Raw genomic sequence first — 26,937 nt, 5'->3', positions numbered from 1 at the left:
GGATACCACAGATGGATGAAAAGTGAAGACCACCAGGTCACTATTTGGATTTAGTTTCAACAGGGATCTCGGAGTGGTTCTTCATGGACATAAGCACCAAGTAGTCAAATCTTGAAACCAGAAAATTTACACTTATGTATTGAATATGGAGAAATGTGTTCAGTATCATTTTTATTTTTCAATATTTGGTAAGTGCAATGCCAACATACTTCTCTTTAGCCCCATGTGCATTTTGATTTAGGTCATCTATTTTTTAAAATTAATTAATTTATTTTAATTGGAGACTAATTACTTTACAATATTGTGTTGGTTTTGCCATACATTCACATGAATCCGCCATGGGTGTACATGCGTTCCCCATACTGAACCCCCCTCCCACCACCCTCCCCATTCCATCCCTCAGGGTCATAGCAGTGCACCAGCTCTGAGCACCCTGTCTCATGCGTCGAACCTGGCGATGTATTTCACATATGACAATATACATGTTTCAATGTTATTCTCTCGAATCATCCCACCCTTCCCTTCTCCCACAGACTTCAAAAGACTGTTCTTTACATCTGTGTCTCTTTTGCTGTCTGACATATAGGGCCATTATTACCATCTTTCTAAATTCCATATATATGTGTTAATATACTGTATTGGTGTTTTCCTTTCTGACTTATTTCACTCTGTATAATAGGCTTCAGTTTCTTTCAGAGGTTAGAATCAGAGGTTTTCTTTCCATCCTTTTTTGCATGGGCCTCATGATTATGTATTCAGGAATTCAGGAATTAAGAATTTTGAGATATTATCTTTTTCTTAGTACATAAAGATATGTACTCTATCTTAAAATATGGGTTTTAGCATTAAGAATGATAGAAATGATAGAAATAATTTTGTTTGATCAAGCTGGTATTTAAAATATATTTGTCCTATTTCTCATTGATTAATTGGCTATCTAAATCACATGGATATAGAATTAAGATAGGAATAAATGCCTTATATATTGTCTTACATTTACCTTAATTCATATACTATTTCAATTGTTTTCTTTTTTGTCATTTATTTAGAAAAAATAATAAGACCTAAAACATTGCTTCTCTGAAAAGATATTTATTTATCTTTGTGTAGAACTGATGACAACTTATGGGATGTAATAAACCATAATTAAGCTGCATTGAAACATTTTTAATTCATAGAGACTTATGGATAATCTAAGATATGAACATATAGAAGACAAATAGTAATAGTGACATTTAATTATCATTTTAGTTGGAAAGAAAAACTAGAAAGCCCCTCAAAGACTTGGAAAACAGAGTTTATAACAATAAAAAATTAAACATGTTTAATGTTTCCTAAGCAGATCACTCAAAATTTTAGATTCACCAATAGCAAATTTGTGAAGAAAAAATTAAATATTTTTTATATATTTCTTGAGAATTTATTGTACATGAGTTTCCTTGCTATAGACTGCAAGGCATAGAGAAGGAAATAGCACACAATCCCATTCCAAATATATTACAAATTAGAAGACAGTGAGAGACCCATATTAATAAATAATTATTTCTAAAAAGGCAAAACATGATAAATACCATTTACAAGAGATAAATGCTAACTCTCTCTCTCTGTCTTTAACTCTTTGGAAAAGAATTTAATAAAATTAAAATCTTTCTACTATGTAGCACATGTTGACATTTGAGTACCAATTGTTTTGCAGAAGGAAGTAACAACCTACTCTAGTATTCTTGCCTGGAAAGTCCCATGGACAGAGGAGCCTGGCAGGCTAGTCCATGGGGTTGCAAAGAGTTGGACATGACTGAATGACTAACACTGAATGTTGAAATATATGTGTGTATATGCATATATGTAGATGATCGTCAGCTTCTGAAATGAGCCTAAAAGCTTCAAATGTGGTAAGATCTTATCTAGAAACTCTTCACCTAACCGTTCCAATTTGAGGCAACATAAACTTTCTTCCCTTGTAGCTCAGTTGGTAAAGAATTTGACTGCAATTAAGGAGACCCGGGTTTGATTACTGGGTTGGAAAGATCCCCTGGAGAAGGAAATGGCAACCCACTCCAGTATTCTTGCCTGGAGAATCCCGTGGACAGAGGAGCCTGGCGGGCTACAGTCCATGGGTTTACATGAGTCAGACACAACTTGGTGACTAAACCACCACTACCAATTGTTTAGTGTAGACAGAGTTATCAGGATAAGGTAAAGTGACAGAGAGGTGCTAGGGAGGTGAGAGGTCTAAATATTAGGACAATTTAAGAGTAATGGTGAATGCAGTCAGAATGGCAAAAACTGGAGCCTGAAGAATCCAAGAAACAATGAAGGACTGAGATAGCAGCAAGTAGGGAAAGTGAGATTATAGCATGGTCATAAGAAAAGATGACCATAGGTATGTAGCAGAACAATCCTGAACAACTCACCCTACCTTCTAAGGTTTTACTCCATCCATGGTAAAAGCCCAAATTCGATCAATATTTTTGGAAATTCTGTTATATACCAGGCCTTTGTCCATCCTTGAAGACCCAAATCTAGTAATTCATGGTCACTGTCTTTAAGGAAGCTCAAATGACTGGATAGTATAAAATCTGATATTCTAAGATTTAAAATATAAATGTATAATTTTATTCAATAAAAGATATTTAGTTAATTTCTAATGTCTACTAGGTTTGCAAAGTGAGAAATATTATATTAAAGTGTTAGAGCTTTCAAGTCAAGTCAGGCCTTGATTAAAACTCTAGCTCAGTCACTCACTCACTGGTAGACATCTAATCTCTGTTGATTTCTTGTTTCTTCCTGTGGAGGATAAGAATAATAATGGTTCCCATCTAATAAATAGGGCTTCCTTGGTGGCTCAGAAGATAAAGAGTCCACCTGCCATTCAAGAGACTGGGTTTGATCCCTGGGTCAAGAAGATCGTCTGGAAATAAGAATCTACCCACTCCAGTATACTTGCCTGGAGAAATCCATGGATAGAGGAGCCTGGTGGGCTACAGTTGATGGGGTCACAAAGAGTCGGACTCAACTGAACAACTAGCACTTTTAACTTTCTAATAAGTAAACTATATGTGAGTTATTTATTCTTTTCCCTTTAGTTTTATGTTTACTCAATATCATTCTAGTGCCCAGGCCAGTAATTTATTCTCAAGCATTGAATTGATATTTGTTGAATAGAGTTTTGGGGGAAATTAAATGATACATTAAAATAAGTTGAATGGTTCTATGACGACCTGTAAGACCTACTAGAATTAACACCAAAAATGATGTTTTTTCATTATAAGGGACTGGAGTGCAAAGGAGAAAGTCAAGAAATACATGGAGTAATAGGCAAGTTTGGCCTTGGAGTACAAAAAGAAGCAGGACAAAGGCTAACAGAGTTTTGCCAAGAGAACACATTGGTCATAGCAAACACTCTCCTCCAACAACAGTAGAGACAACTCTATACATGGAATCATCAGATCATCAATACCAAAATCAGATTTATTATATTCTTTGCAGCCAAAGATGGAGAAGGTCTATACAGTTATCAAAAACAAGATCAGGAGCTGACTATGGCTCAGATCATGAACTCTTATTTGAAAACTTCAGACTTAAATTGAAGAAAGGAAGGAAAACAACTGACATTCAAATATGACCTAAATCAAATCCCTTACAAAAGGAAAGATATACCCAACAGAATGCAGAGTTCCAAAGAATAGCAGGAGAGATAAGAATGCCTTCCTCAATGATCAGTGCAAAGAAATAGAGGAAAACAATAGAATGGGAAAGACTAGTGATCCCTTCAAGAAAGTTAGAGATACCAAGGGAACATTTCATGCAAAGATGGTCACAATAAAGCACAGAAAGTATATGGACCCAACAGAAGCAGAAGATATTAGCAAGAGGTAGCAAGAATACACAGAAGAGCTATACAAGAAAGATCTTAATGACTCAGATAATCACAATGCTGTGATCACTCACCTAGAGCCAGACGTCCTAGAGTGGGAGGTCAAGTGGGCCTTAGGAAGCATAACTATGAACAAAACTAGTGGAGGTGATGGAAGTCCAGCTGAACTATTTCAAATCCTAAAAGATAATGGTGTGAAAGTACTGCATTCAATGCCAGTAAGTCTGCAAAACTCAGCAGTGGCCACAGGACTGGAAAAGGTTAGTTTTCATTCCAATCCCAAAGAAAGGCAATGCCAAAGAATGTTCAAACTACCGTACAGTTGTGCTCCATTCACATGCTAGCAAAGGAATGTTCAATATTCTCCAAGCTAGGCTTCAGCAGTATGTGAACTGAGAACTACCAGATGGTCAAGCTGGATATAGAAAAGGCACAGAAACCAGAGATAAAATTGCCAACATCTGTTGCATCATAGAAAAAACAATGGATTCCAGAAAAGCATCTACTTCTACTTCATTGACAACACTAAAGTCTCTGAATGTGTGGATCACAAGAAACTGTAGAAAATTCTTCAAGAGATGAGAATACCAGACCATCTCACCTGCCTCATGAGAAAGTTGCATGCAAGTCAAGAAGCAAAAGTTAGAACCAGACATGGCAAAATAGACTGGTTTATTGGGAAAGGAGTACATCAGGCTGTATAGTGTCACCCTGTTTATTTAACTTATGTACCAAGTACATAATGTGAAATGTTACACTGGCTGAAGCACAAGCTGTAATCAAGATTGCTGGGAGAAATATCAATAATGCAGATACACAGATGGCACCACCCTTATGGCAAAAAAAGAAGAAGAACTAAAGAGTCTCTTGATGAAGAAGAAAGAGGAGATTGAAAAACCTGACTTAAAACTCAACATTCAAAATACTAAGAACAGGCATCCGCTCCCATCACTTCATTGCAAACAAATGGGAGAACAATGGAAACAGTGACAGACTTCATTCTTGGGGGCTCCAAAATTACTTCAGATGGTGACTGTAGTCATGAAATTAAGACAGTTACTCCTTGGAACAAAATCTATGACAAACCTAGATAGTGTATAAAAAATCAAAGACGTTATTTTGCCAACAAAGATCCGTATAGTCAAAGCTCATGTATGGATATGAAGGTTGGACCATGAAGAAGGCTGAATCCTGAAGAACTGATGTTTTTTCATTGTGATGTTGGATAAGACTCTTGAGAGTTCCTTGGACTGCAAGGAGATCAAACCAGTCCATCCTAAAGGAAATCAGTCCTCAATAGTCTTTGGAGAACTGATGCTGAATCATAAGCTCCAATATTTTGGCCACCTGATGCGAAGAGCCAACTCATCAGAAAAGACTGTGATGATGGAAAAGATTGAAGGCAGGAGGAGAGGGGATGATGGAGAATGAGATGGTTGGATGGCATCACCGACTCGATGGTCATGAGTTTAAGCAAGCTCTGGGAGTTAGTGAAGGACAGGGAACCCTTGCGTGCTGCAGTCCACGGGGTCACAAAGAGTCGGACATGATTGAGGAACTGAACAAGAACAAAGTAATATATTGTTTGTGAAGTAGTTAAGCAGAGGGGACAGCACATAGAAATGCTAATTAATGTTAACATAATTTATAATTAAAAATTCAGCTTACAATTGATGGAATACTGCTGGCTTTCAGCTATGTTATCAGTGGTTTGTGAAGAAAGTAAAGTTTTATCAAGGTACCATTTCACACCAGTCAGAATGGCTGTGATCCAAAAGTCTACAAGCAATAAATGCTGGAGAGGGTGTGGAGAAAAGGGAACCCTCTTACACTGTTGGTGGGAATGCAAACTAGTACAGCCACTATGGAGAACAGTGTGGAGATTCCTTAAAAAACTGGAAATAGAACTGCCTTATGATCCAGCAATCCCACTGCTGGGCATACACACTGAGGAAACCAGAAGGGAAAGAGACACGTGTACCCCAATGTTCATCGCAGCACTGTTTATAATAGCCAGGACATGGAAGCAACCTAGATGTCCATCAGCAGATGAATGGATAAGAAAGCTGTGGTACATATACACAATGGAGTATTACTCAGCCATTAAAAAGAATACATTTGAATCAGTTTTAATGAGGTGGATGAAACTGGAGCCTATTATACAGAGTGAAGTAAGCCAGAAAGAAAAGCACCAATACAGTATACTAACACATATATATGGAATTTAGAAAGATGGTAACAATAACCCTGTGTACGAGACAGCAAAAGAGACATTGATGTATAGAGCAGTCTTATAGACTCTGTGGGAGAGGGAGAGGGTGGGAAGATTTGGGAGAATGGCATTGAAACATGTAAAATATCATGTATGAAACGAGTTGACAGTCCAGGTTCGATGCACGATACTGGATGCTTGGGGCTGGTGCACTGGGACAACCCAGAGGGATGGTATGGGGAGGGAGGAGGGAGGAGGGCTCAGGATGGGGAACACATGTATACCTGTGGCAGATTCATTTTGATGTTTGGCAAAACTAATACAATTATGTAAAGTTTAAAAATAAAATAAAATTTAAAAAAAAAGAAAGTAAAGTTTTAAAGAAATATGGATACTACTCGATAGGAAAAATAATTTATTTTATTCTTTAGACTTTGAATTGCTAATTGGAAAAATAGATAACTTGCCCATTGATTGGAAGTAATTTTTTCTAACAACTTAATAAAGTAGTCAATATGTAAGTTCTCAGAGAATAACAAAATTAACTTTAAAAGAACATTTAATATACCCTTAATAAACTGAATCCCTGACTTTTTCCTTATCTCCTTTTCCTGAGAATCATCAGACATGGAGTCACATTTATTATTCCATGGGCCATTACATTTTTCAGAGACTGAGGATTCTTTTATTGGCATCTTTTCATTTTCAGGGAAATTGTAAAAAAAAAAAAAAAATCCAAAGACTGAAGAACTAAGATGAAACTCATAAAATGTACATGCTGTTCTCTCAAGTTTAAAGGTAAACCACCTAACATGAAATAGTAATTATTCACAAAGTCAGACTACCCTTCCTCAGGAGTGGTAATAGTGAGTGTAGTTCTCATTAAGCAGATGGATGAAATGAATTAAAAATAATATTAAACATAAGAAGTGGACTTTTCCTTTTTTAAAATACATTGCGCAGTGAAAGTGTTTCTCACTTATATTTTCTAAGAGATTGAAGTCTAGAAATTTAATTGACTGGGAAAATTCATAGAGCTTGTAGTCTTATTAAAACAAGATCTCACACTTGCCCTGCCCTGCTGCCCTGAAGACAACCATTGTCTTTACCTTGGAGTACACAGAGCTCCTTCCACCATGCCATGTTATCTCCACAAAACAAGAAATTCTTGCCTCTGCTGAGACACCCAGTTATTTTCAAAGTTTAAAAATGTATCAAAAATATTCTTTGTTTGTGGAAAGCATTTCTTTTTTGTTTAGTATGTGGAGAAAATAGATAGCATATGTATTATCTTTTCTCATCTAATAATTATTGGTACACATTCTTATCACCATCCATCTAATTACTGGTTACTGATATATATGTTGAGGCTACTAATCACCACTCCTTAATAAATAGCTATGAAAAGAAAGAAAACAAAAAGAATGAGGAAAAATAAACTCAGATTCTTTTGTTGGTAGGTAACTTATTTATTTTGACAAGCACAGTTTAATTTAAACCACCGGCGTAATCAGCCTTAATGCTGACTCATACCAGGGAATACTGAAGAGAATGCCAGAATTATCAACTTAAGGGCAGAGAAGGTCTTCACTGCCTTGTGATGGAAGACAGAATGTTTATTGTCTCTGTGTCTTTGATAATAGAGTTTTTCAGACTAACAAAACATTTAGGAAAATGTATTCTTTCTTTTCTCTCATTCTAAGTTAGGACAATTCCCTAGTTTATTTCTGATATTTACCTTACTCTCTTGGTTATGGTAAAGGCTCCAAGTACTAACTGACTTGAAGATATGTACTTGCTGTCATTTATCTGGATGATAAAATAAATCATAAGGCAATACAAAGGGGACTGCTTGGTATTGCATTACATAAGACAATAGAAAAACAAATTGGCCTGCATCATTTCAAACTAAATTTATAGGAAATGCTATAATAAATGCCTCTAAATGTAGATCACTTCAGTCACTCGTGATATCCAACTATTTGTGACCCCATGGACTGAAACACCCCAGACTTCCCTGTCCACCACCAACTCATGGAGCTTACTCAAGCTCATGTCCATTGAGTTAGTGATGCCATCCAACTATCTCATCCTCTGTCGTCCCCTTTTGCTCAGGCCTTCAATCTTTCCCAGCATCAGGGTCTTTCCCAATGAGTCAGTTCTTCCCATCAGGTGGCCAAAGTATTAGAGCTTCAGCTTGAGCATCAGTCCTTCCAATGAATATTCATGATTGATTTCCTTTAGAATGGACTGGTTTGAATTCCTTGCAATCCAAGAGACTCTCAAGAGTCTTCTCCAACACCACAATTCAAAAGTATCATTCTTCGGTGCTCAGCTTTCTTTATAGTCCAACTCTCACATCCATACATGATTACTGGAAAAACCAGCTTTGATTGGACAGACCTTTGTTGGCAAAATAATGTCTCTGCTTTTTAATATGCTGTCTAGGTTGGTCATAACTTTTCTTCCAAGGAGTAAGTGTCTTTTAATTTCATGACTGCAGTCACCATATGCAGTGATTTCGGAGCCCAAAAAGACAGTCTCTCACTGTTTTCATTGTTTCCCATCTATTTGCCATGAAGTGATGAGAAAAGATGCCTAATCTTAGTTTTCTGAATGTTGAGTTTTAAGCCAACATTTTCACTCTCCTCTTTCACTTTCAACAATAGGCTCTTTAGTTCTTCTTTGCTTTCTGCCATAAGGGTGGTGTCATCTGTGTATTTGAGGTTATTGATATTTCTCCCTGCAATCTTGATATCAGAAAATTCCTCAAGAAATGGGAAAATCAGACCACTTTACCTTCCTCCTGAGAAATCTGTATGCAGTCAAGAAACAACAGTTAGAATTGAAAATGAAACAACAGATTGGTTCCAAATCAGGAAAGGAGCATGCCAAGGCTGTATATTGTCACCCTGCTTATTTAACTTATATGCAGAGTACATCATGCAAAATGCTGGGCTGAATGAAGCACAAGCTGGAATCAAGATTGCCGGGATCTGGTCCCATCACTTCATGGCAAATAGACAGGGAAACAATGGAAACCTAGAGACTTTATTTTGGAGGGCTCCAAAATCACTGCAGATGGTTATTGTAGCCATGAAATTAAAAGACGCTTGCTCCATGGAAGAAAAGCTGTGACAAACCTAGACTGCATACTAAAAAGCAGAGACATTAGTTTGCCAAAAATGGTCCATCTAGTCAAAGCTATGGTTTTTCCAGTAGTCATATATGGATGTGAAAGTTGAACTATAAAGAAAGCTGACCAACAAAGAACTGATGCTTCTGAACTGTGGTGTTGGAGAAGACTCCTCAGAGTCCCTTGGATTGCAAGGATATCAGCCAGTCCATCCAAAAGGAAATCATTCCTGAATATTCATTGGAAGGACTGGTGCTGAAACTGAAACTCCAATACTTTGGCCACCTGATGGGAAGAACTGACTCATTGGAAAAGACCCTGATGCTGTGAAAGACTGAAGGAGGGAGGAAAAGGGAATGATAGAGGATGAGATGGTTGGATGGTATCACCGACTCGATGGATATGGGTTTGAGTAAGCTCCAGGAGTTGGTGGTGGACGGGAAAGCCTGGTATATAGCAGTCCATGGTGTCACAAAAATTGGACATGAGTGAGTGACTGAACTGAATTTCCTCTTGAAATCAGCTTGTGCTTCATCCAGCCTAGCATTTTTCATGATGTACTCTGCATTTAAGCTAAATAAGCAGGGTGACCATATAAAGCCTTGACGTACTCCTTTCCCAATTTGGAACCAGCCTGTTGTTCCATGTCCAGTTCTAACTGTTGTTTCTTGACCTGCATACTGATTTCTCAGGATGAAAATAAGGTGGTGTGATATTCCCATTTCTTGAGGAATTTTCCACATTTTGTTATGATCCAAACAGTTAGTCTTTTGCATAGTCAATAAAATAGAAGTAGATAGAAGTAGGTGTTTTCCTGGAGCTTTTGCTTTTTTGATGATCCAACCAATGTTGGCCATTTATCTCTCATTCTTTTGCACTTTCTATATCCAGCTTGAACATCTGGAAGTTCACAGTTCATGTACTGTTGAAGCCTGGCTTGGAGAATTTTGAGCATTACTTTGCTAGCATTTGAGACGAGCGCAAATGTTGGGTAGTTTGAACTTCTTTGGCTTTGCTTTTCTTTGAGATTGAAATGAAAACTGACCTATTCCAGTCCTGTGGCCACTGCTGAGTTTTCCAAATTTGCTGGTATATTGAGTGCAGAACTTTCACAGCATTGTCTTTTAGGATTTGAAATAGTTCAGTGGAATTCCATCATCTCCACTAGCTTTGTTTGCAGTGATGCTTCCTAAAGCCCACTAGGCTTTGCATTCCAGGATGTCTGGCTCTAGGTGAGTGATCACATCATTGTGGTTATCTGGGTCATTAAGAACTTTTTTTGTATTGTGCGTCAGTGAATTCTTGCCACCTCTTGTTAATAACTTCTGCTTCTGTTAGGTCCATATCTTTTCTGTCCTTTATTGTGCCCATCTTTGCATGAAATGTTCTCTTGGTATCTCTAGACTTTCTCATTCTTTTGTCTTCCTCTATTTCTTTGCACTGATCACTGAGGAAGGCTTTCTTATCTCTCCCTGTTATTCTTTGGAACTCTGTGTTCAAATGGGTATATCTTTTCTTTTCTCCTTTGCCTTTAGCTTCCCTTGTTTTCCCAGCTATTTGTAAGGGCTCCTCAGACAATTATTTTGCTTTTTTGTATTTCTTTTTTTTTTGGGGGGGGTATGGTCTTGATCCCTGCCTCCTGTACAATGTCACAAATCTCCATCCAAAGTCATCAGGCACTCTATCTATCAGATCTAATCCCTTGAATCTATTTGTCACTTCCACTGTATAATCATAAGGGATTTAATTTATGTCATACTTGAATGGCCTAGTGGTTTTCCTTACTTTCTTACATTTAAGATTGATTTTGGCAATAAGGAGTTCATAAGCCACAGTCAGCTCCCGGTCTTGTTTTTGCTGACTGCAAAGAACTTCACCATCTTCAGGTGCAAAGAATATAATCAATTTGATTTCAATATTGGCCATCTGGTGATGTCCATGTGCAGAGTCCTCCCTTGTGTTGTTGGAAAAGGGTGTTTGCTATGACCAGTGTGTTCTCTTTGCAAAACTCTGTTAGTCTTTGCCCTGCTTCATTTTGTACTCCATGGCCAAATTTGCCTGTTGCTCCAGTTATTTCCTAACTTTGTACTTTTGCATCCCAGTCCCCTATAATGATCAGGACATCTTTTTTGGGTGTTACTTCTAGAAGGTCTTGTAGATGTTCAACTTCAGCTTCTAGAATCAGCATTTGTGGTTGGGACATAGACTTGGATTACTGTAATACTGAATAGTTTGCTTTGCAAATGAACAGGGATAATTCTGTCATTTTTGAGATGGCACCCAAAAACTGCATTTCAGACTCTTTTGTTGACTATGAGGGCTACTCCATTTCTTCTAAGGGATTCTTGTCCACAGTAGGAGATGTAATGGTCATCAGAATTAAATTCACCCATTCCAGTCCATTTTAATTCAGTGATTCCTAAAATGTCATTATTCACTCTTGCCATCTCCTGTTTGACCACTTCCAGTTTGCCTTGATTCATGGACTTAACATTCCAGGTTCCTATGCAGTATTGTTTTTTTACAGCATGGGATGTTACTTCCATCACAAGTCACATCCACAGCAGGGCATCATTTTTATTTTGGCTTTGTCTCTTCATTCTTTTTGGAGTTATTTCTCCACTCTTCTCCAATAGCACATTAGGCACCTACTGACCTTGGGAGTTCATCTTTCAGTGTCCTATCTTTTTGCCTTTTCATACTGTTCATGGGGTTCTCAAGATAAAAACACTGAAGTGGTCTGCCATTCCCTTCTCCAGTGGGCTACATTTTGTCAGTACTCTCCACCATGACCCGTCCATCTTGGGTGGCCCTACATGGCATGGCTCATTGTTTCATTGAGTTAGACAAGGCTGTGGTCCATATGATTAGATTGGTTAGTTTTCTGTGATTTTGGTTTTATTCTGTGTGCCCTCTGATGGAGAAGGATAAGAGGCTTATGGAAGCTTCCTGATTGGAGAGACTGACTGTGGGGGAAACTGGGTCTTGTTCTGATTGGTGGGGCCATCTTCAGTAAATCTTTAATCCAATTTTTTTTTTGTTAATGGATGGGACTGTGTTCCTTCCCTGTTGTTTGACCTGAGACCAAACTATGGTGAAGGTAATGAAGAAAATGGAGACCCCCTTCAAAAGCTCCTGTGCACACCTGCTGCACTCAGTGACCTCGACCTGCAGCAGGCCACTGCTGACCCAGGCCTCCACTGGAGACTCCTGGACACTCACAGATATGTCTGGGTCCGTCTCTTGTGGGTTCAATACTCTTTTCTCCCGGGTCCTGGTGCACACAAGTTTCTGTTTGTCCCCTCCAAGAGTTTGTTTCCCCAGTCCTGTATAAGTTCTGGCAGCTCTATGGTGTGGTTAATGGTGACCTCCTCTAAGAGGGCTTATTCCATACCCAGGTCTATTGCACCCAGAGCCCCTGCCCCTGTGGCAGGCCACTGCTGACCAGTACCTCCTCAGGAGACATTCAAACACTCAAAGCCAGGTCTAGCTTAATATCTGTGGGGTCTCCTGGTGTGCACAAGGTTTTGTTTGAGCCCTCTGAGCATCTCTGGCAGGTATGGAGTTTGATTCTAAATATGATTTTGCCCCTCCTACCATCTTTCTGGGGCTTCTCCTTTGCCCTTGGATGTGGGGTATCTTTTTTTGGTGGCATCCAACATTCTCCTGTCAAAGGTTGTTATTTATTTATTTATTTTACTTTACAATATTGTATTGGTTTTGCCATACATTGACATGCATCTACCACAGGTGTACACGTGTTCCCCACCCTGAACCCCCACCCACCTCCCTCCCCATATCATCCCTCTGGGTCATCCCAGTGCACGAGCCGCAAGCTTCCTGTATCCTGCATCGAACCCTGGACTGGTGATTCATTTCTTATATGATATTACACATGTTTTAATGCCATTCTCCCAAATCATCCCCCCCACTCCCTCTCCCACAGAGTCCAAAAGACTGTTCTATACATCAGTGTCTCTTTTGCTGTCTCACATATAGGGTTGTCGTTATCATCTTTCTAAATTCCATATATATGCGTTAGTATACCGTATTGGTGTTTTTCTTTCTGGCTTACTTCACTCTGTATAATAGGCTCCAGTTTCATCCACCTCATTAGAACTGATTCAAATGTATTCTTTTTAATGGCTGAATAATACTCCATTGTGTATATGTACCACAGCTTTCTTATCCATTCATCTGCTGATGGACATCTAGGTTGCTTCCATGTTCTGGCTATTACAAACAGTGCTGCGATGAACATTGGGGTACACGTGTCTCTTTTAATTCTGGTTTCCTTGGTGTGTATGCCCAACAGTGGGATTGCTGGGTCATAAGGCAGTTATATTTCCAGTTTTTTAAGGAATCTCCATATTGTTCTCCATAGTGGCTGTACTAGTTTGCATTCCCACCCAACAGTGTGAGAGGGTTCCCTTTTCTCCACACCCTCTCCAGCATTTATCGCTTATAGACTTTTGGATCACAGCCCTTCTGACTGGCGTGAAATGGTACCTCATAGTGGTTTTGATTTGCATTTCTCTGATAATGGGTGATGTTGAGCATCTTTTCATGTGTTTGTTAGCCATCTGTATGTCTTCTTTGGAGAAATGTCTGTTTAGTTCTTTGGCCCATTTTTTGGTTGGGTCATTTATTTGTCTGGAATTGAGCTGCAGGAGTTGCTTGTATATTTTTGAGATTAGTTGTCTGTCAGTTGCTTCATATGCTATTATCTTCTCCCATTCTGAAGGCTGTCTTTTCACCTTGCCTATAGTTTCCTTTGTTGTGCAGAAGCTGTTAATTTTAATTAGGTCCCATTTGTTTATTTTTGCTTTTATTTCCAGTATTCTGGGAGGTTGGTCATAGAGAATCCTGCTGGGATGTGTGTCGGAGAGTGTTTTGCCTATGTTCTCCACTAGGAGTTTGTTTCTGGTCTTACATTTAGATCTTTAATCCATTTTGAGTTTATTTTTGTGTATGGTGTTAGAAAGTGTTCTAGTTTCATTCTTTTACAAGTGGTTGACCAGTTTTCCCAGCACCACTTGTTATAGAGATTGTCTTTTTTTCACTGTATATTTTTGCCTCCTTTGTCAAAGATAAGGTGTCCATAGGTGCGTGGGTTTATCTCTGGGCTTTCTATTTTGTTCCATTGATCTATATTTCTGTCTTTGTGCCAGTACCATACTGTCTTGATGACTGTGGCTTTGTAGTAGAGCCTGAAGTCAGGCAGGTTGATTCCTCCAGCTCCATTCTTCTTTCTCAAGATTGCTTTGGCTATTCGAGGTTTTTTGTATTTGCATACAAATTGTGAAATTATTTGTTCTAGCTCTGTGAAGAATACCATTGGTAGCTTAATAGGGATTGCATTGAATCTATAGATTGCTTTGGGTTGCATACTCATTTTCACTGTGTCAATGGTTGTTAAGCAGCAACTTGTAATTTTGGAGTTCTCACATGAGAAGATGAGGTCTTTTCCTTCTACTCCACCCTCTTGTGAATAAATATCATAAGCTTTAAATTGAGTGTTAAGTCATGTTTTTAGGAATATACAGACAGGAAGAAGGAGAAAGCTAATGTATCGATAAATAAATAAATAAGACACCCTCGCCCCTCTCAAGTTGGAGATAGAACATACCCAGTGGATTTACCATGCAGCCTGAAATACAAGAGGCCATCAAGATATTCTTCAAGTTTAGGGAAGCAGTGTGCCCTTTCCAAGGCTCCTAGGCAAGGTGGTAAGAATAAATGTTGTAACATATTCATGATTATACATTTGTGTAACCCTTGTAATTTTAATCAGTCAGTCTACTGAATTGCTGTACTTCAGCTTCATCACATTTTCCCTTCTGATCATGAAAAGTATGTGGGTATTACTGAAATCTTTCTAAGGGAAAGTTAGTTGGAAATACACTTAACTAGGCTTTAAAGAGACAGATATGATCTTATGACCTAAGGTATTACAAGCTACCCTAATGTAGGACAGTTTTCTGGGAAAACATCTATCATCCATTGTACCAACTTGTATTATGTACGTACTACCTCAGGACTTCTGATATAAGCCAGAATCATAGAAACAAGGGGCCATATTGTATGCACCCAGAACCACATATAGAACAATATGGATAGTGTAGCTAAAACCAGGTTTGACATGTATGGTGCAAGAAGCTTGTTTATGAAAAATCCTCCTATTAATCAGGCCAAAAACGTACAAGCAGATAGTTTGAATACCCTATCACTATCACAATGTTTCACACATAGGGAATTTAGTATTTATTGAATTATTATTTTTCAAATTCAGAGAATCTTAAAAGGTTTTCTTGATGAAGCTGCTAGTTGAATAATAAATGGAATTCATATTGAATGCTCTCTGTTACAAATTAGACAGGCAAGAAATTTCCCACCAACTAAATGTTTGCTGTTTCAGGAGGGCTGTGTGGTCTTCAACGAGCAACATAGCAGGAAAACATGCAATAAAGACTTGAATGCTATATTTGGGTTAACAGTACTTTTCAAAAAGCTATAACATGAAATTTTTGTCAACTTTATCATTTTGGGAATGACATTGTAAAGGTTGCCCATTATACAGTGTTAACAAAATTGTATTTTATTTTTAAGACTATAGTATCTGTCTCCCATAACACACATGAACACATAAATGTAAACATGGATGAGCATGTCATTATGCTGTTAATGTATCTGTGATGTTGAATCAGAAGTTGAACTTTAAAATTTGATGACTATCCTTAAGTTTACTTTTGTTAGCATAATCATGTTTATTATAAGGCAAACTTTCTAAGTCTCCAATTCTCAAACTCTGTTGAAAAGTGTCACTAAAGAAGGATTTGTCAAAAACAAAAAATCAAATTATTGCTGACTAACAAAATATATATATAAATATAAATATATACAAATATAAACAAATATATATATAAACAGTTCAGAATTTCTTTTAAAATCTAAAAAGGTACCAGTGAATATAAAAATAATGTCATCTTACCACAGAAATATTGGAAAAATTGGTTTAACTTTAGTTCTTAACACATTATAAATATTAATACTCTTTGTAAGGCATATGGTTTTTAACTACCAAAAGAAAATTTCTGTTTTTATAAATGATCTTAAACATGTTTTGCTCTTAAATCATGATAATAATAAAATTTAGAATATCTTAAACAGTTTTATATGCCATTTGCATAAGTAAATTTCAACCATAGAATATAATGTTGGAAAATGATCCTGGAATTAATGCATTGTGCTCAGTCATCCAAAAATGTGAATTTATTTTCTAATATTCATATCAGATTTTCATTTAGCCACATATATTGTCTTGAGTAATAAAAATGTTATAAAATTGTTAGCAACAGTTATTTGACTATCTTTCTCAACAATGGTCCAAGGCTCCCCACTATCTAAACAATATACACTAGTTAAGATCAAACTATTTAAATATCATAAACCTCATCCACTACAGAAGATGAGGTGGTTGGGTGGCATCAACGACTCAGTGGGCATGAGTTTGAGTAAACTCTGGGAGTTGGTGACAGACAGGGAGGCCTGGCGTGTTGCAGTCCATGGGGTGGCAAAGAGTCAGACACCACTGAGTGACTGAACTGACTGACTTCATCCACAAATCATTTCCAGACAAATTGCTTTCCTTCAGAACTAACTTTGACCTTTGTTAATATTTTACTTTGCCAACATTTTCCTTGTTAACATTTTTTTTTCCTTGTTAACATTTTTAACACAAATTCTACGCATGAAATACTAACCCAAATTTTAATCTTAGTCATAAGAGCTAGAAGCCAACTTTAGTTTTTCTTAATCTTATTTTATTCTATTATATTATCATCAGAATCATTCATATTTCATAGTATGAATCATATTTAAATCATGTTTGTAAGTAAAACTTTTAAATTTTTTGCAAAAGCATATACATTTTAAATCAATGACTTTGTATTTAGAAATATACTATGAATTCTACATTCTGTACGTTTATTTTATTATTTAGGGAGAAACTGAAATATTTCAATTAAAATTGTTTTTCAATATGTTTATATGCTACAATTTTTATTAATTGTATTATCTTATAATTCAAGAGCTTATTCATTGTTTCTATTCCAAGTCTTTGAATGTATCTTTTATTCTTATCTGAAACTTTTTCTTATGATTTGCTTTTTGGTGTCAAAATAATTCCTATCAATGTCCAGAAATATATTAAACTTTTATTTTGTGGTATGGTACATTTTTATTTATATATACCATGTTATTAGTTTATTCATGATAGAAGAGAAGTTCTGCTTTCACTGGTATTCAAACGGTCTGCTTGTACATTTTTTGGTGATTATTAGAAGGATTTTCCATAAACAAGCTTCTTGCTCCATATATGTCAAATCTTGTTTTAGCTTCACTGCCTGCATACTTCTATATGTGGTGCTGGGTACATACAATGTGGCCACTTGATTCTATGATTCTAGCTTATACCAGAAGTCCTGAGGTGGTACATATACAAGTTGATACAATGGGTGATAGACTTTTCCCAGAAAACTGTCCTATATTGGGGCAGCTTGTAATATTTAGGTAGTTTTCTTCTACTTGATGTCTCTTTTAATATTTGACTTAAATACCTACTGATTGTTAGTACCATTCTGAATCATATGATGGAAATAAAAGATTTTATGGTACTAAGAACCAGTAGGCATTTAAGTCAAATATTAAAAGAGACATGGTGTAAGGAGTGGGCTTCCCAGGTGGCACAGTGGTTAAAGAATCCATTTGCCTATGCAGGAGATGCAAGCGATGTGGGTTCAATCCCTGGATTGGAAAGATCCCCTGGATTAGGAAATGGCAACCCACTCCAGTTTCCTTGCCTGGACTATTCCATGGACAGAGGAGCCTGACAAGCTACCTAATGGTCCATGGGGTCACAAAGAGTTGGACACGACTGAGAAACTGAGTAAACACACACAGAACAAGGGGAAGAAGAAAGCTACCTAAGTATTTTTAAATCTTTTACTACTAGGCATCAAGATACAGTTCTTTGAGAAAGCTGTGCAAGGGGAAAAAATGATTCTAAACTTTGTAATCTGTATCTGTGTCTATGAATAGATTAGGAAGAGGAGACTATGATTTGGACCTGTCTTAAGTCCATAGAAAAGACATGTCACATTGCACATACTGGGTGGGCAATCTTTTTAATCTGGTCTACATGTGTCTGGCATTCTTTATTCCATAGTTCATAACTGTTAGGGCAAGACCATTGAAGGTTGATTGACTTTCTTAGGCACATGTTCTTTTCCTATTCCCCACCTGTGTGCTTGTGTTGTTATGATATCTGGTTCATCTGAGCAGACTAATCCTTCCTGTTCATGTAAGGCAATGGGTGAGCAAAGAGCCTTTCCTGATCGTTAAACCTACACTGTAAATGACTGAACATACCAGCACTGAATCATGTGTGTGTGTGTGTATTAGTCACTCAGTCATGTCTGATTCTTTGTGACCCCATGTACTGTAGCCCACCAGGCTCTTCTGTCCTTGGGATTCTCCAGCAAGAGTACTAGAGTGGATTTCCACTCCCTTCTCCATGGGATCATCCCAACCCAGGGATTGAACCTAGGTCTCCTTCATCACCTGCAGATTCTTTACCATCTGAGCCATGAGGCAAGCCCATATCAGGTGTATTCCAGCCATTTTTGGACCTTCATGATGATACCTCTGCAAGAAATTATGAACGCAAAGAAAGGATGAGAGATTTCAAAATAGGACTCCACACTGAACCCTTCAAAGGCGTAATTTTCAATTAATTGCTAAGTAAAAATGAACAAAAATCATCCAATAATTGAGTAATTGAATTTATATCCCTATAATGTCCATGTGTTCAATAAAAGAAAGCATCACCTTATGAGCTGCATTTATCCTTACCCCTTATAAATTTATGACAATTGCCATTAGTCTTTATTCTTCTATTTTTTAAAATGTTTTATCAGTAAAATTACCTAAAAATTCTCATACTAAATATCCATTTTGCTTTCTTAGTATGCAGTTATGATTGAGTGTATGACTAACCCATAATCAAAATGTGTGTTTAAAGGTATCCACTACATCTGGTGAAGCAGGTTGATTTTCTCATAGCCTCCTGTTATTTATGCCTATAATTATTAAATTTCTTTTTTTTTTCATATTTACTTAAAGCCATGGGTCACCATCTCCACTTAACCAAAGCAGATTTACTTAGCCCTTGGTTCTTTGCTATAGTTATTTGTACTCTCTAAATTTATATGACATAGAATTGTTCTTGTATTCTCCTGATAAATGTCATTATTCTCTTAATATTTTATTGTTGTTGTTCAATTGCTTGTCTGACTTTTTGTGATTGCATGGACTGCAGTAGGGCAGGCTCCTCTGTCTTTCACTATTTCCTGGAGTTTGCTCAGTTATATACATTGAGTCAGTGATGCTATCTAACCATCTCATCCTCTGTTGCCCTCTTCTCCTTTTGTATTCAATCTTTACAAACATCAGAGTCTTTTCCAATGAATCAGTTCTTCACATCAGAAGGCCAAAGTATTGGAGCTTCAGCTGCAGCATCAGTCCTTCCATTGATGAAAGGTTGACCAGTTTGATCACCTTTCAGTTCAAGGGACTCTTAAGAATCTTCTCCAATACCACATTTCAAAACCGTCAATTCTTCAATACTGTCTTCTGTATGATCCAAATCTCACATCCATACATGACTACTGGAAAAACATAGCTTTGACTACATGAACCTTTGTTGGCAAAGTGAGGTCTCTGCTTTTTAATAATATGTCTAGGTTTGTCATAGCTGTCCTTCCAGAGAGCAAGTATCCTTTAATTCCATGGCTGCTGTCACTATCCACAGTGTTTTTGGAGCCCAAGAAAGTAAAATCTGCCACTGCCGCTGCTGCTAAGTCGTGTCAGTCGTGTCCGACTCTGTGCGACCACATAGATGGCAGCCCATCAGGCTTTTCCATCCCTGGGATTCTCCAGGCAAGAATACTGGAGTGGGTTGCCATTTCCTTCTCCACTACTGTCATTTTCCCCCCTACAGTTTGCTATGAAGTGATGGGACTGGATGCTGTGATCTTAGTTTTTTTGAATGTTGAGTTTCAAGCTAGCTTTTCCATTCTCCTCTTTCACCCTCATATAGAGGCTTTTTAGTTCCTCCTTACTTTCTGCTGTTAGAGTGGTATCACCTGCATACATGAAATTATTGATGTTTCCCCCGGCAATCTTGATTCCAGCTTGTGATTCATCCAGCCAGACATTTTCCATGATGTATTCTGCATATCAGTTAAATAAGCAGGATGATAATGTACAAACTTGTTGGACTCTTTTTCCAATTTGGAACCAGTCAGTTGTTCCATGTTTGGTTCTAACTACTGCTTCTTGATCTGCACACAGGTTTCCCAGGAGACAGGTAAGTTGATCTTATATTACCATCTCTTTAAGAGCATAACCTTGCTAGCATCTAAAATGCACAATTGTATGGTAGTTTGAATGTTCTTTGGCATTGCCCTTCTTTGGGATTGGAATGAAAAATAAACTTTTCCAGTCCTGCGGCCACCACCTAGTTTTCTAAATTTGCTGACATATTGAGTTCAACACTTCAGCAGTAGCATCTTTCAGGATTTTAAACAGCCCAGTTGAAGTTCCTTCACGGCTACTTGCTTTGCTCCTAGTAATTCTTTCTAAGGCCCACTGACTCCACACTCCAGGATGTCTGGCTTTAGGTGAATAATCACCCCATTGTCGTTATCTGGGCTATTAAAACTGTTTTGTATAGTTCTGTGTATTCTTGCGGAGAAGGCAATGGCACCCCACTCCAGTACTCTTGTCTGGAAAATCCCATTGATGGAGGACCCTGGTAGGTTGCAGTCCATGGGGTCACTAAGAGTCGGACACAACTGAGCGATTTCACTTTAACTTTTCACTTTCATGCATTGGAGAAGGAAATGGCAACCCACTCCAGTGTTCTTGCCTGGAGAATCCCAGGGACGACGGAGCCCGGTGGGCTGCCGTCTATGGGGTCGCGCAGAGTCAGACATGACTGAAGCTACTTAGCAGCAGTGTATTCTTGCTACCTCTTCTTAATATCTTCTGCTTCTGTTAGGCCCATGCCATTTCTTTTATTGTGCCCTTCCTTGCATGAAATGTTACTTTGATACCTCCAATTTTCTTGATAAGATCTCTAGTCTTTCTGATTCTATTGTTTTCCTTTATTTCTTTGCATTGCCCTTTTAAGAAGTCTTTCTTATTTCTCCTCCCTCCTCTCTGCAATGCTTTCAGTTGGATATATCTTTCCCTTTCACCCTTGCCTTTCATTTCTTTTCTTTCCTCAGCTATTTGTTGTCCTCCTCAGACAACCCCTTTGCCTTTTTTCATTTCTTTTTCCTTGAGATAGTTTATTTTATTATTATTTAGCTTCTTATATATAACACTTGACAAGTTTAAAAATATCAGCAATTTTTGTATGATCATAATTTTTACACTTTCTGTGTATTTATTATAATATCTGAGTGTAAAACCCCAAGTAAAACATCAAAATCATTCGCTGTGTGCTTACTTATCCTATGGATTCTAAAAGAAAACAACAGCCACAGATAAACCTATTCCTCAGAAGGGAAAAAATCTGATTGCTTCTAGTGACACGTAGCTAGTTTTAGACAACACACTAAAAGCAGGTGACCATCACTATATATATAAGACTAATTATAGAAAAGACTCAAATACTCGACTTTGAATCTATCACATCATGGGGTTTCTAAAATTTAATTATTCTTATTTATAGTTGATAAAATATTTTATTTTATTGGTCAACATTTTGAGGCAAATATTGGTCAGAATTTTGTAGGAAATTATTCCCCATTTTTCTCTCTTCTCAAGAAATATTAGTAAATACAATATGAATAATTTCTTAAAATTCTGGCTTTACATGTTAATCTAAATACAATAAATACCATTGATTTTCCTTTCATAGATCTATCACACCTAGACATGTTTCATCTCTGTTTACATCTCCTTCATTTCCTTGACCTCCCTGATTACATGAACTCAGGAGGCAAGGTATAAAACAATGCAGTTACATGAGAACTATCTTTTATGACACATCTTTACAAACCGTGTTCATCGTGAACTCACACAGATGTTTGTATTATGAAAAATGCATGTCATTAAAAAGAACCCCTGACTTCAATGAACATGCAATCCTGACTTAACATGGAAATAGGAGCGCTGATACTTCTGAAGGCAACAGTGCTGATGTGCAGATAAAAAAGAACATATTGAATTTGTTTGAGCAGAATTTCTAATCTGCATCTCATTTGCTATCTTCACATCAAGTGTTAGTGTTCTTGTATTTAATACAAAAATCAGATAGCTACACAATAAACTTCAGTTTTATATCTGTGATGAAATTTGCAGGTTGACTTGCCCTAAAAAGCACACAGAGACATTCACAGAAGACAAAATACTGCATGCGAGACATATGAAATTTACACCAAAATATTATTGGAGTGCATTTACTATACTTGATTCTATATATTGGGATTCTTTTGGGGTAAAGCTATAGTAATGTAAATCATTTGGAAAAAATCAAATAAATTAGGACTTACATATGGAAAATACGATCTTGTAAACAATCCATATTGACAACACTGTGCACTGCCTGATTGCCAATCTGCTGGGGGGATTTCTTCATCCTCTTTGTACTTATCACTTGTTCATGCATGTACGGATTTTGAAACTCATCTTTTACCCTTTCTTTCCATCAAATAAAGAGAGCTGTGATTGTTTAATGTTACATGAGTAAATATTGCTTTCTTAAAGGTGAATCAAAATCTTAACTCTGAATCTATAAAATAAAGGAAAAGTGAGAAAAATAGATGCTATAATCAGTTTCATCAATGATTTTTTTTCTGTTGTGCTCTTATTTTAAAACCTTTATTATTGAGTCAATTTAATGTTATTAAACTAAAGTATACATATATATATAACTCAATAATTTATATAGAATTATAGGTTTTTATTGATTAATTTCTTGCAAAAAGTGCTCATTTAGGCTTAAATCAAGTGGCAAATTGTTGTAATTCTCTACTTTGTTGTGTAGGTAAGGAATACTACCAAACTATTGTCCTGCCATGTTTTTAGGATGTGGCATAGTCCAAAAAGAAGTCTGGGCTTCATCCCTGTCTAATTCCAAACCCTTGGCATTCCCCAAAGAATAGCAACGTCTTGTCATTCATGGTAAACACATAGAATTATCCTGATTATTTATGCTGTATAATATAGAATTAAATGATAATTTATGCCAACAAGGTGACTTGTGATGAGACCTTGAGGTCACACGATATCATTCAGACCTCTGGAGGAAAGAAGGCACAGGAGATAGAGTTCAACACAGTGAGCAGTGACTCAATCAATCATGTTAATGTTATGAATCCTAATGAACACTCTGAGCACTGCAGTCCAGGTGAGCTTCCCTGGTTGGCAGTCCTCTGTGAGTTTGTGATGCTGTAGTGGGGAAGATATAATTGTCTGTGACTCCACAGGGAAAGAGTGACCAGTTTGGTTTTCCCATACTGCCCTGTGTCTTTTCCTTCATCGGCTTCTAATTTGTATCCTTTACTTGTAATAAACATAACTATGAGGATAATTGCTTTCCGTGTGATCAGTGAGTCTTTCCCTGAGGGAAGTTTGGGAAACTAGTAATCTGCAGCTGGTATTAGAAATCTTGGGCTGACTTAGCACTGTGGAGGACTGCCTTGTAACCTTGCAGTTGGTTAACTGTGGGTACCCATTAAGTCAAATTCTTGTAAGGAAATTCTTTTTTATTTTAAATACTTCATAATCAAATGCATAATCAAGATATGAACAGAATTCTGTATTTACATTTGAATAGAATAAACTGGTAGCCCTGTAATGTTATAACTCAGTATCTTCAATTAATTAATTTCTATGATAATGTAATGACACTTGATTTTTTAATGAAAATATTTTCGAATATTAAAAAATTCCAAGTTTTGAAAAGTTCACAAGTTCTTAAGTTTATAAGTTCATAAGTACACAAGTTCTTATGTGTAAGAACATAATTTATGATATACTTACTTTAAAATAATATATTTGACAGTTTTGATTACAAAAAGTTTTATTTTTTTAATTTTTTTTGCTTTTTAAATTTTTTTTTTATTATTATTTTTTACTTTATAATATTGTATTGGTTTTGCCATACATCAACATATAATATCATATAAGAAAAGTTTTAAAATCCTATCTGAGTAGCCAGTGTATTTTTATTTGTTTTTTTAATTGATATACTAGCTAATTTTTTTGAGGTGATTCACAAGTGTATTCACTAGTCCTCCCATGTAACTGCCTAACTTATTTTTATAAAAAATCTGATGGTGACTAGGGGCAAACAGATTCTGATAAAATCAAAATAGTCATATTTACTTCTAATTGGTAACATATTAATAAGCAAGCATATAAAATAATGAATTTTAAATTAAATGTGAGCTAGTCAGTAAATATTGAGTTATATCTTAAATAACATTAGTGAAATAACCAGGACCTGACATGAAAACAGTATTTCTAAGAATTGCTTGTAAGAATGACACAGAAGATCTACATTCCATTTGCTATCACTTTAAGAAATGATTGAAAAACACTAGAAAATAAGAAAATTTTTCCTTTTGTTTAATTTCATTTTTGAAGGCAAGGGTAGTACACTTTTATAGTAGACAAAGTAAAATGCTCATTTTTATTTTTGAATGATCAAATTTTCCATTTTCTAGTGGCTTTTTTAGTCTAGATGGTGATATTTTAGATCGTTGTAGTGAGAAAAAGACAAATCACCTAGATGGGAAGTGTTTCAGAAAATGAGCTACAGTACTTGACCCAGTGTCAAGCTGGAGTCTGGCAGCATTTTTTCTCATGTTAATGATGCTAACCTTCAGTTATGATGTGAAAATGGAATATATTTCTTTATGGAGACCTGTTCTTCAGTATCAGAAAAACTAAATGCTATGCAAGAGGATCAGTGACAGTAGAGAAATGATTTTTACCCTACTGGCTTTTGGCCAACGAGTGAGCTATTAGGTTAACACCAGCATTTTTTAAGGTTTTAATTTCTCAAATGAGAATACAAAAGACTTGGCAGAAATATTTTAAGAAAAAACTTTCTTTTCTAAAATCACAGGAAATTACTAGAAGGCAAAGCAAGTTGCCTCTTTAGTATATGAATGAAAATGTTTCCTTTTGAAGCTAAAATATTCAAATATCAATAGTATCGCAGAGTAATAATTTTTGTTAGTTAAATTGAGTATTTAAAAACTCTTGCCAAACATGGCAAGAACAGAGCAGATGGAGTTAAGATGATGCAGAAACTTCTGCCTAAGATCTTGGATACATTAGCAAATAACATAACATATTAGAAAAATTGAAATATGTTCTGGTAAGAGATGGGAATGATTGCCAGTTTCTAGAGAACAACTAGGTTCTTTTCAGAAAAAAAGTATATTATAGAAGGATTATTATGCTATTTTCCATGGCATTTTTATTTTTAAAAAGTATTTTTGTTTACTATGATAAAATGAAATATATTAAAATGAAAAATAGAAAAATAATGGAGTTATAAAAACAGAAAATAGAACACTTTAATCAATAGCCATTTCATTAAGAAGTATTCCCAATATCTTGAAATTCAAAAATATAACTTCCACATACAAAGCTTTACAGTGCACTAAAACTAATTTTAAAACCTGTTTCCAGATGATAGTTTATACTTTTCTATTACTGTATCTCCTTTACTTATTAATATAACTGTTTTCTGCTCATACTTTTAAGTAATGATTTCTGTGTACATTTTTATTCTGTTTTCTGGTTATTTTTAATTTGATGTTTTGCTTCACTGTTAGTTTTTTTTAAGCCGGTGACATGTCGTCAATTATTTCTTGTTTTGTTTTTCAAACAAATAATGAAGGTATTTCCCAGTCCACAAAAATGATTCTTAGGACACATAACAAAGTATGTTTCTTTCATGACTTTTTTTCAGAGTAACATGAAAAAAATGAACATTCCTATAAACATGAATAGCAAAATTTTCTCACATGTAATATATAATATGTGAAAAATTACTGTATTTAACATTGAAGTGTTTGAAAAGCATACTGAATTTTTCTATAGACCATATCGAAGTGTTATGAATGCAATCCTTCCTTGATTAACACATTAAAATTTCATATTATAAATTGTCTTCAACAGCCTAAGAATCTGCTGGCATCATTGCAAAAAAAAATAGCAACCTTACTTGATAAACACATTACTTGAAGAATTCAACACTCTTGGTTTTTAGAAGATTTGAAAAGCAGCCCAAAGAACAGATTTGAGACAGGAAGCAGGAGTAGAGGGTGCTTGCTTTTTCCAAATTCTCAAAATGTTTGCAGAATGGGATTAAAAACTTCTAAGTGAGGTTTTTGGATCAAGTTTTTCATTGGAAAAAGGCTTACAGTTTGAAGAAAATCCAAGTTATCCCATGAAATCAGTAATTTTTATTATTTCTAAATCTGAAAGTGTGAAGTATTTGGCCTCTTAAATCCTAAGTCATTTTGTCTTTCCTCTACTGAATATGAATTTACATAGAAAATTTTAATTCTAGAAGACCTATTTTATTCCCTATCATCTGATGTTTCTGAGTCATTTCCCTGA

The sequence above is a fragment of the Bubalus kerabau genome, chromosome 12, assembly GCF_029407905.1.
Source record: "Bubalus kerabau isolate K-KA32 ecotype Philippines breed swamp buffalo chromosome 12, PCC_UOA_SB_1v2, whole genome shotgun sequence".
Lineage (NCBI taxonomy): Eukaryota > Metazoa > Chordata > Mammalia > Artiodactyla > Bovidae > Bubalus > Bubalus kerabau.
Note: the sequence above shows the minus strand (reverse complement) of the source record.